At 36.7% G+C, this 18,361-nt stretch overlaps 1 non-coding gene across 1 annotated transcript; it reads right to left on the reverse strand.

Annotated features, from left to right (window-relative positions):
- Positions 1-695: 695 nt before the first annotated feature.
- On the reverse strand, positions 696-787 carry Trnai-uau (transfer RNA isoleucine (anticodon UAU)). Its single transcript is given in 2 exon segments — positions 696-731; positions 750-787. It is a non-coding gene; the product is annotated as a tRNA-Ile (tRNA).
- Positions 788-18,361: the final 17,574 nt, after the last annotated feature.

Genomic DNA, 18,361 nt, shown 5'->3' on the forward strand with positions numbered 1-18,361 from the left:
AAACATCCTTAAATATTAAAATCTAGAATTTTGCCAAGGGAAGATACCTACTTACTTAATGCTAACAATTATTTAAATAGGTAATTCGACATTTAATTATTCAAATTCCATTCAGCTAAGTATCAAATGTGTGATTCTAATGTGAATCTAATTTATTATAAAATAAAATAAATAAATAAATAAATATTATAGGACATTCTTACACAGATTGACTAAGTCCCACGGTAAGCCCAAGGAGGCTTGTGTTATATGGGTACTCAGACAACGATATATCGTTGTCTGAGTACCCATAACACAAGCCTCCTATTTTCCATGTATTTTCTATGTATTTAAGTATTTATATATTATACATAAATACTTAAATACATAGAAAATACACATGACTCAGGACCAAATATCTGTGCTCATCACACAAATAAATGCCCCTACCGGGATTCGAACCCAGGACCATCGGCTTCACAGGTAGGGCCACTACCCACTAGGCCAGACCGCTCGACAAATAATAATACAATGTATTAAAAATAATCAAAATAAACCTACAATATCTACATATTTATTTAATGCGAAATAAAATATTGAAACCTATATTTTTTAATGTAGGTTATTATGATTTATTATCTCAGTAAAAGGACATTATATTTTTTTTTTAAACTAACAAAACTCGTATATTACCAAATTCGTGTACAAAAAAAATATGCTCCAGGTGAGGCTCGAACTCACAACCCCGGCATTACTCACGAGCACTGTCTTATAAGTACCGTGCGCTAACCAATTGCGCCACTGGAGCGACGGGCTGACTCACGAAATTACGGTATAGCTGCTACGGCTCCCCTTCCCTCCCTCGACCCGTCCCTGCCTCCTCTGTATCAATGGATGCCGTCACTACATAATATAGCGTGCGCGTTCAAATTATGTAAATTATATTGCTTTTAACGTCAACTTACGTGTTTTAGAATTGCTATGTAATGGTATTTGTAGAAGTTAAGATGTTATTAAGTAATTAAGATAGGTAAGTACAAGACTAATCTAATTGAAATAAAACCGAAGTAACTGTACAGTTGCCGCCGTCTTGAGGTTTAGATCAGATAGGTTTATAAGGCTTCTGAATTCTGTGTAATTAACGTACTAGCTTTGTATTGGTTGGTTATTGCTCTTAGTAAATTTAACTTTTTTTCTTTTTTTTTCTAAAAGTAGGTTGCAACTTGATACTTTTTCGTACATCAAAGGAATAGGTACCTACAGGTACTTACCTATAAAAATAAAACCGGTCAAGTGCGAGTCGGACTCGCGCACGAAGGGTTCCGTACGATTACGCACAAAATAACGTTTGTTGTATGGGAGAAAATTTATAACTGTCTCCAAGATGATCTGAAAGTATTACCACTTAGTCTTTTTAAGCGTAAACTTAAGAGTTGGTTGATACAGGAATGTTTTTATTCAATTGATGAAGTTTTTGACTATTTCAAATATGGCTAGATTCTGACAATTGTAATTAGATTAAGTAAGACATATGTTCATGAAATAAAACTATGAAAACGGATTATATCGCGTATATTGAATTTATAATACATCCCGACGTTTCGAACTCTTTACAGCGTTCGTGGTCAACGGGTGACTGAGGAAAAATTACAAAATGCAAAAATACCCACATACTAAAATAATGAACAATCATAGACTACAAACTTTAAGGCTGGTTGTACATGCAAAATCGGTTCATAAGGCTAGTTATACACTATAATTATTTTTCAAGTAAAGATATATATATATATACGCGATAAAAATAAACTATGCCGGCTCCAACCCTACACCACGGACCCGAGAAGATTTAATTCCCTCCTAAATTGTAGGAGGGTATCCCAATATGGGACCGGCAACAAACTCGGCGGGACACATCTTTTCAAAACATCAGAATGTCCAGCATCATCCAACACTACGGTCTCACAGTCTATGTCTCGCTTGCTCCTTTATCAGGTGGACTACAGGATCCCAAGCTGGTGGTAGAGAAAAGCCATCTTCCCTATTAAAGTTTGGATATTTCTTGCCAAGGAGAAGCGTTACATACCCAGAATGCTGCGCGAGGCCATTGAGATTAAGAAATATCCAAACTTTAATAGGGAAGATGGCTTTTCTCTACCACCAGCTTGGGATCCTGTAGTCCACCTGATAAAGGAGCAAGCGAGACATAGACTGTGAGACCGTAGTGTTGGATGATGCTGGACATTCTGATGTTTTGAAAAGATGTGTCCCGCCGAGTTTGTTGCCGGTCCCATATTGGGATACCCTCCTACAATTTAGGAGGGAATTAAATCTTCTCGGGTCCGTGGTGTAGGGTTGGAGCCGGCATAGTTTATTTTTATCGCGTATATATATATATCTTTACTTGAAAAATAATTATAGTGTATAACTAGCCTTATGAACCGATTTTGCATGTACAACCAGCCTTATAGTTTGTAGTCTATGATTGTTCATTATTTTAGTATGTGGGTATTTTTGCATTTTGTAATTTTTCCTCAGTCACCCGTTGACCACGAACGCTGTAAAGAGTTCGAAACGTCGGGATGTATTATAAATTCAATATACGCGATATAATCCGTTTTCATAGTTTTATTTCATGAGTAACTATCGCGGTAACCGAAGACAATATTAAGACATTTGTTTTTAACGTTGTAATTATAAGTGACATGCATAATATTTAGATTTATTAGCATTATTAATTCCATGTAGCATAGCTCGCGTTTGTGTTTTTTGCATGCCAGTTGCTGGTGAAGTATGCATGTGCTTCTTAGTTACTAAGTCCATCTTTTGTACCATATTTTAAGCAAAATAAAGATATTTGATATTTGAGCCCCACTTAAATAATTATTTTTCCCCTCACTAGCTCCGAAAGCCGTCTTTTATCCTTTAAAACAAGCGGGGAAAAACGCATTTTATCCACTAGTAATTTGACCTTGGATGGAGCGTGTTTAAGTAGCTTGACAGATAACAAAACGTAAAACGCTCATAATAATGGTTCGTTCGATATTAATTATCATTAAATAAATGGTTTGAGAATCTAATAAAAAATACCAGATTAAGCTTTATTTATTGGTTTTAAGTCATAAACCTTAAAATGACATAATAAACGTTTGTATTTTAATAACTATGTTAAATATAATTCTGAACGCACAAGTTAAGTCGACGCAATTTCAAAACGCATCATTGAAATTTCATACGTTAGAAATGTCAACATTGTCAACAAAAATTTTACTTGATAACTTCTAACGTAAAAGTACAGAATTTCCAGAGTTTTTTGTTATAATATCGTAAAAAAATGAGTGGTTCCACTTGATGAAGATGATCTAACGCCTGTGGATGTTGCACTTTCCTCGCTATAGTGAGGGGAAAAGTTTTGTGTTACACACGGGTGCAAATGTATTTTACTTCTCGTGTGTTAAAACACTCGCTACGCTCAGGGTTCTATCTTAGAACTTCAACTATAGAATCCTTTCGCTTGCTCGTGTTTCAATTCCACACTCGCGGGTAAAATACAACTTTGCACCCTTGTATAACAAATAACTATTATTCTGTTTTTAGTATTTCTGGTCATAGCGGCAACAGAAATACAACATCTGTGAAAATTTCAACTGTCTATGTAGCTATCACGGTTTATGAGATACAGCCTGGTGACAGACGGACAGACAGACAGACGGACCCTTTAGGTACGGAACCCTAAAAATACAGATAATGTCACACACTATATTTTATACAAATGGGTACCTACTTAGGTACTTACCTCCAAAAATTCCAAACATAACTTATTTTAACGCTAAATCCTTACCTTTGAATTTAACTCCAATTTAACTCTAAATAACTTCATGGTTAATGGGTCTTCTAATTTATAACACTAACTACCGTAGTTAAGTATGTCAGTTTGCCAAATACCTTACGGTTGTTGTGAGTGAGGGCAGAATTCTCATGGAGATAAAATGTTATTAACAATAATACAACTAGGTTACGTACTTAACTAATTAACTATATCTGTTTAGTTTCATAAACACGAACGGTAATCATAGTTTCGTATGACGGAGTTTAAACGTAGACACATGGAATTGTTATCTTCAACAATCAATGCTGACTATGTTATTAGTCTAAAACATACTATTATCATTATCAGTGGAGCTATAGGTATAATTATAATGACCGTAAGCGCACGTGGCGCGGCTCGCGGCTCGCGGCCATTCGATTAGTGCTCGGCGAAATGATTATGTTAATCGCCTATCGAGAAATATAGTTTATTGTTCTCCGCTCCTTACGTGTGCTATAGTGAGTAGAATATTACAGTAGGAGTGGAGGACACATAGATAATCTTGTATCTTCTTACTAAAACCTAACACATAATTATGGCAATGTGCGTAAGTTATGTATAGTCGGGTCAGTGTGCATTGGCTTCATGTTGACATCATCGGAGTCACAGTACAGTGTAATATTCAAAAGTATACATATGTGTATCTGTGAATTACATATACATATAGAACTCGCCCCTATAATTGGTAACAGGGATATTGCGGATGCCGATTTTTTGACATCCGCGGATGCGGATGCGGATGTCGAGATTAGGCACATAAAAAAACGTCAAAAAATACACTTTAGTAATTTTTATTAATAAAAAAAATGAAACTTTTAGTATTTGAACAAGTATAATTAAATTAAATATAGGTGCCTCACTATCGCATTACTATACTAAAGTCCAAATAAAACAAACTTTTCACTTCTTGTCGCTGTCCGTCATAGGCTAACCGCTAAAGTGCTCGATCGACAAATCAGAAAAACGAAACGAGATTCCTATTGCCTAATAACGAAATTCCCTAGCACTTTCTTCGCCGCTAAGTCGTTCCTGTACCCACCTGTTCCACATCCGCATCCGCATTAAGCTCCGCATCGATTTTATGCGGATGCGGATGTTGAAAATAATGCGGAAGTTCCGCGGTTGCGGATGCTGATGCGAATATTCGCAACATCCCTGATTGGTAACTTCATCCTAGATTCTTAAAATTTATTCGTAATTGTAATATTAAATACTTACCTAAGAAAACGCAGTTCCAACCTGTCATATTTATGACAACGGAACGTAAAAAAGAATTGGATTGACATACTGTGAGTAGTGTATGTGCAGGGTAGCGAGCCACTGCCACCGGCGCCGCCCGCGCCCGCGCCCGGGCCAGCGCCCGCGCCCGGCGTAGCGCCTGCGCTTCCGATCTCTCCGAATATCAATTAAACCCAGTTTCGAACTGTAACATTTATCCCTGCGAAGTGTAATTATACACACCCCTCTTATTATAGCTTTCTTTAATGAATGCTCTGAAGGGTTTGTTTGTTTAGCACGTGGACAGTAAATCATTCTCGTGGGTAAAAATTTAAAAATGTAGATAAATATTAATTAGGTACTAAAGAATAATAGGTAGGTCATCAAAATATATTTATTTTCGTTTATGGTATTTCCTTTATACTTATGTAATTTTATGCTAGACCTCCGAAAACAGGTATTTACGTAGGTATTTTGTAGTCTCCCTAATTTCTTTGTAGACACTACTTTCTACTTGTAGGTAGACTCTACTACTCTACTCTAATGAAGTTTAATGCATTTTCATGTCAAATACGAGTATGTATCTATTCACATTAATTGTACTCAATAACAGGAACCTACATATATTACTTTAGAATGTGCGGTAGTTTGCTTAGTCAAATAAATACATTTTAAATACGAGTATATTGTAAAGAAATCAGAAATATTTATTGTGTAAACTGTGTAGGTACAAGAAGTATATAACTAGGTACATTTTTTTATGAGTATCAACAGTTTTACTCTTTTCAAAAGTGTCAAATATTTGAATGTACTTACACAAATCGGGTGTAGATAATACGATGAGGCGGGTGCTGTTAAATCACAAGCGCACTGAGCCATTCACCTGCATTACCTGCTTGTGAAATTGCCTACAATGTCATAAAGCAACCCTAGACCTCAATTATGCCTGAGATAAGCAGCCAAGCCAACACAACTCACGTAGCTAATCGCTGCTGCGTCGTTGTGACGAAGATTAGGACCTGCGTAGATATGAACATCTATTGATATTTTTGGATCTTATATTTGTACTGTGATAGAAAGGTTATAAAACTATTTTAATGAAGTATAATATTATCGCGTATAATAAAAAAATGAATTAATAGCGTCATTCACTATTGCGATAATTAGAAGACAATATTGAGTACATATGTAGTACCTAGTAGTCCTAGTACATACCTATACCTTTAAATGTGCACTAGGCCTTTTCGAGTAAATAAATAAATTATACTTACCTATAAATTTGACTAGTTTTTTATACAATTAGGCTTATGATAAATAAAAAACATATCACACTTTGGACTATTTTAAGATAATAAACCACCACACAAACAGTTACGTAGGTACTACGCGTTTTTCGAAGCCATCAACGTTGGGCTGTGACGAAATGTTTTTTTTTTTCAATTCAGGTGACATTTTCGCAAGTTGATAGAATTAGATCTTGAGAAAATACAATAAAATTACTTTTGAATATAAAATTTACTTAATATCATCAAAAAAAAGCTAACGCACCATAACCATACAATTTGCATAATACATCGAAAGCAAAATCGATTAGATTAAATATCTACACATTGTCTTAGCCTCATCACTTTCATCATCACAAACATTAATAGTGTCAAATATGTGATCTATTATATGTATGTATGTATAAACCCTTAATTGTATTTATTTATTTATAATTTTATATACATATGTGTTGTCAATGGGTGACTTCAATAGGAATTCACATTTTCAGGTAAAATGTTTATATTTTCAGTGTTAAAGTGTCCAATCTATACTAGTATTTATATTTATTATTTGATCAGCTGGAGGCGAGGCGGGCTAATGGCACTGGCCGGCCGGTGGAAATATCGAGTGGCGGCAAACTGACTGATCAGTTCGATCGAGCAGGACAATTGCCCTTAATGAAAGTAATTAACACGACGCGATCGGCCGACATCGATAGCAACTTTGTTTAGGCGCAGGCCACAGTAGGCCGGCTTCATTATTAATAAATCGTTGTACCATTAAATATTAGATTATGTTAACCATTGAGTAATAGATAGATTAAAGCACATTAGGTATAGTAGTTATTTAAATTTTAGTGTAGTCACTGGTGGACGAGTCTAAAGTTCACATCGAACTGAGTAGGTATAGTATTTCGTTTTGATAGGTACTCGTACATCTAATGAAAACAATGCCATTAAACCTCAACCACCGCACGATGTAAAAAGTCGTTACACCCATCTTGTAGGTACAACAGATATAATATTTCAGATTTGTTTATATAGTGTTATTTTCTAAGGAACTTATGAGTCTTGTGACCTGACCTTAGTGACCTTGTTTTAAATGAAGCCTTTAGTATAATGTGTTGAAAAAGGTATCATTACATCCAAAAAGTAAGCTTATGTACTTACATATATTTGCTAATAATTTTTTGGTAACGTACTTTCAATACTGCACGTTTTGTCGCATTTTGATTGTTGTTTACAATTGATTCACGTATAACTAAGTCTCTATTAGCAATTGTCAGCCAGAGTGACAAGTGTTTATTTTATTTATTAGTTTAAAGTAAAATCGTCACCATATGGTCATTAAGCCTGTTTGCTATGTCACTCCGTTCTCGTACACTCAAATAATCGCAATTAATATCAAGTTCAAACTGATCTTAGTAATATAGCATCATGGGCTTCAGATAACTGCCTGCTACTTAACCCGAACAAAACGAAATGTCTAGTCTTTGGAAGTAAACACCTGTTGGCTGGTATCACACCAACTATGAAAGTCACGCTATTAGACGAGTCGATCGAGCAAGTTTATGAGGCTCGGAACCTGGGTCTCTTGATGGATAATGGCCTTCGTTTTGAGAAGCATACTGCTGATGTAGTAAGGAGCTGCTTTTACAAGCTAAAAGTGTTGTACAAAGTTAGACCTTTCATTAATGAAATACTGCGTGTTAGGTTAGTAGTCACTTATTTTGTCAAAATTAAATTATGTGGATGCGGTATTTGGACCACGACTTCTTTGTAAAACCAAAAGACTTATACAACGTGTCCAAAACGCCTGTGCTCGCTTTTGTTTCTGCATTCCATTGCGGGGCCACGTATCACCATTCCTTAATCAGCACAATATCCTAAAAATGCACCACCGCCGTAAGCTGCACCTTGCTTCTTTACTCTTTGGAGTAATAAACTGTCAGACTCCTATTTATTTGTATGAGAAGCTTTCCATATCTGAGTCACGCTGGGGTCGGCGGTCTGCGACTCAACTTCTAACTCCTAGACACACATCAGCAGCCTTCAGAGGCAGTTTTCGTTACGCAGCCACTAGGTGTTGGAACAACATCCCACCTCCTATCAGAAACCTGCAAAGCATTCATAGTTTTTAAACAACTTTAAAAAAGTTTATGCTTAAACATCAATTTAACGAGGAATGCCTCAAACTTGAGACAAGCTACATTTAGATTCAATATAGATTATTATATTTACATAAGTGTATTAAGTATGTACTTACTGCCTTTTTTGTCCCTTCCGCAACCGCCACTCACTCTCATTTTTATTATTTAACGAATTGAGTTTTATTTTTATTTTTGCATCTTGTTTGTTTTAATTAATCTTGATGTGTCTTCTATTATTTGTTTTATACTGTGTTAGTATTCTTAGAACTGCACTAGTTCATGGCCCCGACGGAAGATCAGCGCTAGCCCAGCCAGGCTAGCACCATGCTGAGTCGGGACCATTTCGTGGCTTATATTATTTATGTTGTGTTTCCTATGTACGTGTTTTCCTCTTTTTTGCCACGAATAAACGCTATCTATCTATTTTCCAAGAAGTAGGGCAGTCTTAGTACCGTCAAACTAGCCAACTTTGCCCGCTTTTTTGTATGAAACACGATTCTCTGTGAAAATAATGTATATTTTTTTATACCGCGACGGTGGCAAACAAGCGTATGAAAGGTTTACGTTTTTTCTTGATCCATTGTGATCATATGCATAATTTTATTTGCAAACAAAATTTTAAAATCATCATTTAACTCAATTTTTAGACAGTTTTGAGGGCGGGTAAAGTTGTCTGAGGTTTTCGCCAACATTGCCCACAATTTCATTGAAAATAGAGTTTGTAAAACGTTGATATGATACAAGGGTCACTTGTCACTTACAGATAAAGGGTATCAATTCTCGTATGCCTACTGTTAAAATCGGGCCTATCGCGAATGGTCTATCGGATCTATGTGTTCAAAACGCGAAAGTTTTAAATGTTATAATAATTTATATGGCCAAAAATACGTTTTTTTGTTGTAGATACTTTTCATACGTTAAAGAGATAAATCTTCTAAACAAAGGATGACGAGAGAAATGAAATAGAGTATATATTTATAAAGCTACTTTGTTGTACAAACATTACCTTCTTTTAGGTAGGTACCTATTTACGCAGTCGGGTAAATCATTCGAAAGTGACAACCCTAAGCCGTGTTGAAAACATTGCCCGTAAATGGATACGGGCAATGTTTTCATTCATAGGTCTGAAAATTACTAGGTTACGTTGCCCACCGTCACCACTTTTGTGATTTGAGGCCTTTCTCGTTTCATCCATAATCTATCTACGGTTCATGTTTTATAACTGAAACCCGGGAATAATTGTCAAAGGGTTCTGCATTTTTTATACTCGCATCCATTTTTCAACAAGATTTTGCCCGCAAAAATATATACCCTATATTATGACAACTCGCTGAAAATTCCCGAGTCAGTGCGTTGTTCTTGTCACAAATATAACCTGTTTTCTACTAAAAATAGTAATGTTACTATATCTGTTATACCTACATTTATCTACATAAACGAATTTGTTTAAAAATGTGTTTTTGTGCAAATATAGTAAATTAACTAGTTTGACGGTACTGTGGTCAGCATATGATATTAGTAGGCCGAATTCGAGCGATCGGTAGAAAATAAAAATACGAGGGCAAATAGCGATGACGCGAGTATACCTATTGTAGTAGCTACTGTCGGCTGTATCTTCATGGGCGCGGAGCAGCGTAGCCGCCGCCGCGGCGTCCGCGCAACCAGCGTGGACAACACAATGCGCGCCTAAATCAACCTACACACCCGTTTTAATTGCTTAAATAAATTTAACCATCTTGTACATGTACATTCAATAATAAAGTGTCAGGACAAAGGTTTACTCTTAAACAACTTTAAAAACGTTAATTGTTTGCCTTCGTAACCAATCGTTTGAGAATTATGTAGATAGGTACAAGTTGTACGTATCTACGAATATCTACCAAATACAATATACAATAGGTATTCGCACTATCAAAGATAAACGTTCGTCAATAGGTACTCAACAAACAAACAAAAATCGCTGTTTACGAACAACTTGGCCTTGCACCTAGTAAGTATCTAAATCGTCAACAAGTATAGGTTTTATCTTTGTCAGAATTAAGAATAGTTAGTGGCCCTGCCCCTATATCATTAATTCTAGGGAGGGAGAATTTAAAGGCCTACATAGCAGCATGTGGACTTAACATTTGCCGACGTCATATCTTCTTTTATCTATTAATCGTGGATTCGTAGATCTAGTACATTATTTTCAGCTTACAAAATCACAACATTTTTGGAAATTTTGGTAATTGAGGTATAGTGCGACATAAAATAGTAGAAATTAAATAAAATGGAACTAAAAAAAATCCATACTATACTTATTGTTGCCATGTTTAAGCATTTTACGTCAAAAGTGTGACACATATTAAATCACACTTACAATCGGGTCATCGGGTCTATCGCGAATTTATTTTGTTACCTTTATTTGCTGACGTTTCGACACAGCTTTCACTGGTCGTGGTCGTGGTCGTGGTGGGGGTGGTCGTGGCGATAGACCCATGTAAATGTGATTTAATATGTGTTCAAAACGCGAAAGTTTTAAATGTTATAAAAGTGTGACGGTTACGTAGGAAGTGGCGCCCTCATTTATTTTCTACAATTTCTTGTCGAACCAAGTATACATTTGTTCAGTTTATCTGTAATACGAATGTGCCCCTGTAGTAGGTGTACGAAGCTACCCCAAAGGTAAAAAATTAAAGATATTTACCTGTCCATAAATCATGTATTAGAATTACATTCATTATTATCCTCGTGACATTCTACTTCAGCACGTCTGGGAATATGGTCCCAATATTTACTTTGAGAGTGCAAAAACACATTACTTCTTCTTCGCTTACGACGGCTGCATTGGCGGCTAACTTCGTGGACACCTGACTCTAACCAACGGCTACTTATTACACAAAGCTGTAATTAATACGCTGTTCTGATATGCTGTAAGAGTGACTGTATGATATGAAGCTACCCCGTGTATGAATGGTGCCTATCTTCCCCAACGTGTCATTCCCATATATAAGAAAACCACCTTTTGCACGGGACGTACACATCCATTGCATCTGTAGATACCTAATGTAACGATTGACCAAAATCAGCACCTCTTCGGAAAGTTTCTCACGAGAATAACTTATAATGTAACATTAAGGATCGTTTGACGGATGTGCAACAACTTTCACGCAATTCACATGTCCAGAATTGGCACGAAACAATTTGCTAGAGTGCACCTGCAAATCCTTCCACTTTTATTTGAAAACACACAGTTCAATTGTTTGGCTTGGGAGCGGCAAAATCAGCTAACTCAGGTAAAGAAATTCTTCCGTGTAATGTAAACACATCTTTACTCGTGTGAACAAGTTCAAGGAGATTCAAATATGATTAAAAACTCAGAGATTACATATTCGAAGTTTTTTCAAACCACCTGCCCACCTTTATTTACATTTTATATGAGTAAGTGTAGATCAAGGTTACGGCTGCATTCATTTTATGGGCTACGGAAAATCAAGAACAAATTTATCGATAATGTGGTATAAAGCTAATAGTACGACTTGTTGGTGTGTTTGATTAAGATATTTCCCAGATACGCCTATGCATATGTAAACGTCTAGTACAAATATTAATATTGTCACCTATATCTCCTCCAAACTTTCAAGGTTACCGTCACAATTTCACATTTTTGTAGTTGCGTAAAATTACTTACTTTTATAACCTTCATTAATTTCAGATGAATCTTTACATAGAACAATTATTTATTAGGTACTATATGCTAAGACTTAAAGTAAAATGTATGTACCTTTACCTACATATAAATAGGCAGGCACACGTGGGATTATTAAGTTTTGTGACATATTTCACAAAAATGTAATAAGTGGAGATAATCTTACCTACTAGAAAATTAACTCGTTTATGAATCAGGTGCTGTTTATAGATAGTGCTAATAATAAAATTAATGAGCATGTAAATCGTAAGTACCCAATAAACGTAGGAGCTGATTTGTAATACCAATAAATTGCCAACAGGACAATGTTAAATAAATCCATTGTATAATAAACGATTGTATAATAAAACGCAGCGTAGACAGGGATAATGAGCTTGCAACAATTAGGTAGGTATGTAAGTGTCGCGTGGAAGTGTCAGATTTATATGGGCCATAGGTATGCGTCCGCGCCGGGATGCTATTGTAATCGCCGCAGTCGAACGAGAATAAGTGTTGCCTATCCCTATCTCGGATTAGTCTAGGTTGTAAATCCCGAGGTGATGGTTATAGTGGTTACTGGAGTCGATTGCTCGCCTTTGCCAGCTTAGTAATGGAATTCGATTAACTAACTGTTTAACTTTCGCTACCTCTCATCTTATAATTATATGTGACCTGTGTTACAGTGGAGTTCGAGACGGTAAGTAGACGGTGTGTGGTGAGAGGTTAATATGGACACGTGAGCACGTGACGAGTACAATAAGGACAGGCAGAACAAGTCGGCTGAGGCGAGGAGTCATCACGTGTGCCGAATCAGGGAATTTTCGGCTCATCATGAATTATTCATGATAGACATGATATAACTGCAAAGAAATTGAAAATACACAGATGTCATAACCTCGTAACCAATTGAAAGTGTTATGTTTCACATACTTGCAAATTCTATATTTCCGATTCCATTTGAAATAGGTGCCGATGCACCGTAAGAAATATGAAACTATCATTCGTATGCAAAAACGAAAAAAAATGACGTGTAATTTTAATCTTTTCCTTTTTTAATATAATAATATTAATAATACGTTATTAAATTAGTTTCATGGTATTTGGTTTCGCTAAGTCCACACGGCACCCTTTGGTTTGTCTGCCCGTGTTCTATTCTAGCACAGAGAGCCTGAGTAGACCAGAGTTACACAGGCCAATTCGAACGAACACTGACATCAGAATGATGTCAGTTAGTTATCGCGCGTCTCGCACGCGTCAATACAACTGTATGACATTATTTATATGTCATTGATATCTAGAGTAACTAGAAAGCCGTAATTGACTATAAATTACACCAACTTATGTGTTAATCTCGCCGGCAAAGTGGTAAAACATAATCGACGGGATGAATTCCCTTTCTCTTCTTGAAGAGTAGGAGTTCCATCCGCGAAATGTAATTAGAACCTCATTTTATGACTATGACTTAAGTATCCCCGCCCAGCTAAGATATTGTTGTTTTTTGATTCCTATTTATGATTCTCCTATTTATGATTACGATACTAGGATATACGACCAAATTATAAGAAATAGGTATCTCAAGTAAGTCGGTCTACTTCATTCATTCACATAGAAGGCCTAAGGGCATTCATTTTACTTAGTATTAAAAATATCAATGACCAAATAACTGTGGCAGAACAAAATGAGTTATCTAACTCAAAATTGAAGTGTCTGTGCAGTGTACCCACACTGTATAAACTACTGTATATACTAATGTGGATGCGAAGATGAATCAAGACAGTATAGAACTGAGATTTGCTCCGTCTACATAAAAGCATTCCTCGCCGAGAGATGAATGAATCGAAGCATGTAGCTCGTTTTGTTTGTAATGTATGTTCATAAAAAGTGCGTTCGGTCTCAGGTGCACACCTGTTGAGGCGCCGAGACCGTGGGACTTGGCAGGTAATGTTCGGACGAACATATGCAAAAACTATACAAGAGCGAGCTTGGCATTTGCTCTGTAACTTCACTGTGCTTAGTACAAAACAAACAGCAACACAACTGTCCATCGGTGGTCCTTATGCCTTTTGTTTACGAACGTTTACGAACTGTCAGTTAACAGTGTGGGCGATGGTGCAACAGTGAAACTGCTTTTTTTTTCTAAATACTACGTCGGTGGCAAACAAGCATACGGCCCGCCTGATGGTAAGCAGTGCCCGTAGCCTATGGACGCCTGCAACTCCAGAGGTGTTACATGCGAGTTGCTAGCCCTAACACCCGGCACCCTCGTTGAGCTTACTTCTATGGTGTTAGTTTTTATTTGCACTATGGAATGATGGATCTACAGACGCAGACGGTATGCACCGTATGCATGATATTATCATGATCGCGTTGCGTTGTCGCAAAATTGAAAAATGCTCTTTTTATTAATATTTTTACTCAGTATGCACAAAGACCTATGTAACTCCGTATAAGATGAATACAGTCTAAGGAAAAAACGTGCCGCAGAAATAAAATAAAAAAAATACTCTCGCACAGATGGCGCTACCACCAATACCAACCTTTGGCCTATTCTAGGCTGGATGGCGTTGGCGGTTTCGTTTGTTATTTAACTATTTTAACACATATCTGTGAAAGAACATGGGTCAAAATCATAGAAAAAATATAAATACATACATATAAATACACATAAAAAATTTGATATTTTTATTTTTAGTTTTAATCGTGTGTCGATAGATGGCAATAAATTTATTGTGACTACAAAATTTACTATGACAGCTCTTCTCTATCCTCGTCTATCTATTCTCGTTGGTATGCATTAACCTGGTTGTGTAATTTTACTCTTTCCATGGGGTAATCAGGGACTTCTCAGTTTAAATTAAGTAATTCAATCACAGTCACAGCTATAGCGCCGTGCCGTGCCTACTGTTAAAATACTTCCGTCAACCGGTCAAGTGAAGTAGGTAGGTAAAAAAAAACTCAAGTATTCAGGCCGGCCGCCGTAAATACAATTTTTATTTCCCGTGGTTACATAAAGAAAGCACGAAACAGTGTGTAGGCAGATCAGAGGGCACACACATATTGTAAAGTTTCGTGTTTAAATTTTTGCCCATATCTGGGCACGGAGGTGCGCGCATGTAGACAGATGCAGATATGCTAAGAACGGGTAGATAGGGGCAGCCGGCGGCGGCGGCGGCGGCGGCCGATCGTAGGCGTGAACATCGAGCTTGGCCACTCACTAGAGTGCTACTTGCCGATTTATGGTCTTCCTCCTCGACACAACTTTGTTTTAAGGTTGTAACTATGCGATATGATTATTTTAAAGAAATATTATATAACATTTAAAACTTTCGCGTTTTGAGCATATATTAAATCACATTTACAATCGGGTCTATCGCGAATTTATGTTGTTACCTTTATTTACCGACGTTTCGACACAGGTTTCACTGGTCGTGGTCGGTAAATAAAGGTAACAATAATTATTTGTGCAATAAGAGAGGAAAGTTGGTTTTTCTTGCGAGTGTTTATTTTGAGCCCCGAGAAAGCGAAAGATTCTAAGTTAGAATCTTGAGCGTAGCGAAGGACTCAAAAACACGAGATGTAAAATAACTTTGCTCTCGTGTTACACATATTATTTTTCACCTCAGTAGTGAGAACATATTAAAGTTTAAAATGTATTTCGAATTATACAAAATAATAAGGAGAAACAAAGAAGAACGAATTTGTATGTAGTAATAGAAGTATGAAGTGGCAGTTCATGGCCTTCACTAAATTAAAAAGCTACTTTGTTTCACCCTGGAGTGACGAAAGTAGGTTTGTTCGAGCTGCTGAGGAGAAAAATAAATTCGCGATAGACCCCGATTGTAAATGTGATTTAAGAAATATTATGTTAAAACTTCTATCTCTCCATATGTAAAAATGTTCGAAGTTAATTATGTTAACCTTCTTAAATTTTATTTTTTTACCACACGAAATTGTGTATAAAATAATAATTATTTATTTACGCTGGTCTGCTACTGCAAAATTATAGAGTTAATTCATAGAATCATTCAGTGACGTTTTGGGATTACTTTAATCCTTTAATTGGGTCTCCTTGCAGTTTAATGCAGTACCTACCTAATACTTTTATAATTTCACCCAGAGCTTTTGGGTATGTTACTCACATTTACACAATGCGAAATGCTTTTTTGCACTCCTATTGAATAATCGGGTATGTGTGATTTAGTGCCTTGTTGATTTTATCCACATTCCGCACCGTTGTATAATGCCTGGCGCAATACGAAATTCCATTAAGCTTTTTGAATGCGAATAAAAGAGGATTTTTGGAAAAAATCCGTCGCCGCTCTCGAACAGGTTATTGTTCAGGCTTTAAAGAGGAACAATGGCAATATTGTGTTTCCACTTAACCATGACAAACTGTGCTGTTTACCTGTGGATTTGCTTATTGTTATTCGTTGCATTGCATAAGTGCCTACTTAATCCAAATGTTTCCTTCAGAGTAGGTACTGCTGCTGATCAGAGTCCTACGGACCTTCTATTCCTAAGGTTATTTACACAGTTACAGTGAAACACGAAACACAGTCGATCTTGCTTTTTATTGTGATCAGGAATGTTTTTTTTGCTAGGTGCCCTAAGGCTCATTATCCGAGTGAACTCAAAATGTATCACGTGTTTTGTCGTATGTCCGTTGTGCAATCGATACACCTAGCGCTTATTCTGCGTCGTCTCGCCCGTTGCTGATTCACCAATAAACTGAGCAGAATAATCAATGGCACGTTTAAAAAAACGTGCAATATTTAGGCTATAATGCCTATAATAGACATGATTAATTTTTCTCACAGAAACCTTATTATCTTTTTATCGTATTTTTCAGACAAAGCTATCTCCCAATCCCATCTAACTCGTTTTCCACGGTTGCTTCCTAACTAGAGGAGTTTGGTGTCGCCTAATCCTATTCTTAAAGTAGGTGAGTACAAGTTTTTCAAACTGACTGGTTTCTAACTTTTTTAAGCCAGAGGGACAAAGTTCTAATTGAATACCTGTAGCTCGAGCCCATTCACATTATACAACTTTCTTACACACAATAAAATTGAGGAAATAAAAATTGCTCAGTCTAAACCTAACGTGATATTCTTGCATTTTGAGTTCAATTATGTAATAGGTGTAAACAGAGACCGAAAGTCGATTGATCAATTGAATGCGAGATTTGCCGCTCCACCTGTCCTCCCCTCCTCCTCTCCTGGATTTCGTGCATAATTGTCAAAATCGTCTCCAGTCTCCATCCATCCATCAGAGAAGGTTCCTTATGCTCTTGAATTATAAGGGGGTCCTCTGATGGAGAGCCACCATATAGATGGACAATTCCCAATGACTGGTATTCGTCCAGGTGCTTGGCGAGAAAGTGCTTCAAGCAGGGCTCTCGTTTAAATAAATTCATACATACACACATACATATAACCACGCCTATTTCCCGGAGGGGTAGGCAGAGACCACGGATTTCCACTTGCTACGATCCTGACATACCTCTTTCGCTTCCTTCACTTTCATAACATTCCTCATACACGCTCGCCGGTTTAGGGTGTTCTTGACCTGGCCTTTCTTCAGGATTTCCCCGATCTGATCAAATAAATAAGTAACGTTTTTAAGTTCTTAATTTTTTTAATCATTTCTTTAGGCCCAAAACGTTCTACCCCCAATTCTATGAAAAATGCTTAAATATGCTCGAGTCCTCTCGATTTTTATAATTATTATTTTCCGTATCCTGCAAACATCAAACATGGTCTCTTTAAATATTTCTAAAAATTTTATCAAATCGAAAGAACCAAATGTGGTATTTTCTATGAAAAGGGACCTTATTGTCGATGGCGCTTACGCCATTAAAAACGATGCTCCGATATAAATACAATGTCGCGCGACGCTGTGCGGCGTAAGCGCCATCGACAATAAGGTCCCTTTTCATAGAAAATGCCCCAAATTTCAACACGTTGCTGTGTGTACACTACACACCATTGAACGCAGTTATTTGGTAGCCTAAATATCTACCCTGGCTGAAGCAGCCATTGCAATGAATGATGGAAATAAGTAGGCTGTTTGTTGATCACGATAAAAGAATAATAATTGGAAGTAATGTGGTCGCGAAGCTGTATATCATTATGTCGAGCGAGAGTTAAGCATTTTATCACGTGGTGGCCGATACACGACTCCGTGATCGATCAGGGGTGCGATATTCAAAAGTGTGTTA

This window comes from Cydia strobilella, chromosome 4, assembly GCF_947568885.1.
Source record: "Cydia strobilella chromosome 4, ilCydStro3.1, whole genome shotgun sequence".
Taxonomy (NCBI): Eukaryota; Metazoa; Arthropoda; class Insecta; order Lepidoptera; family Tortricidae; genus Cydia; species Cydia strobilella.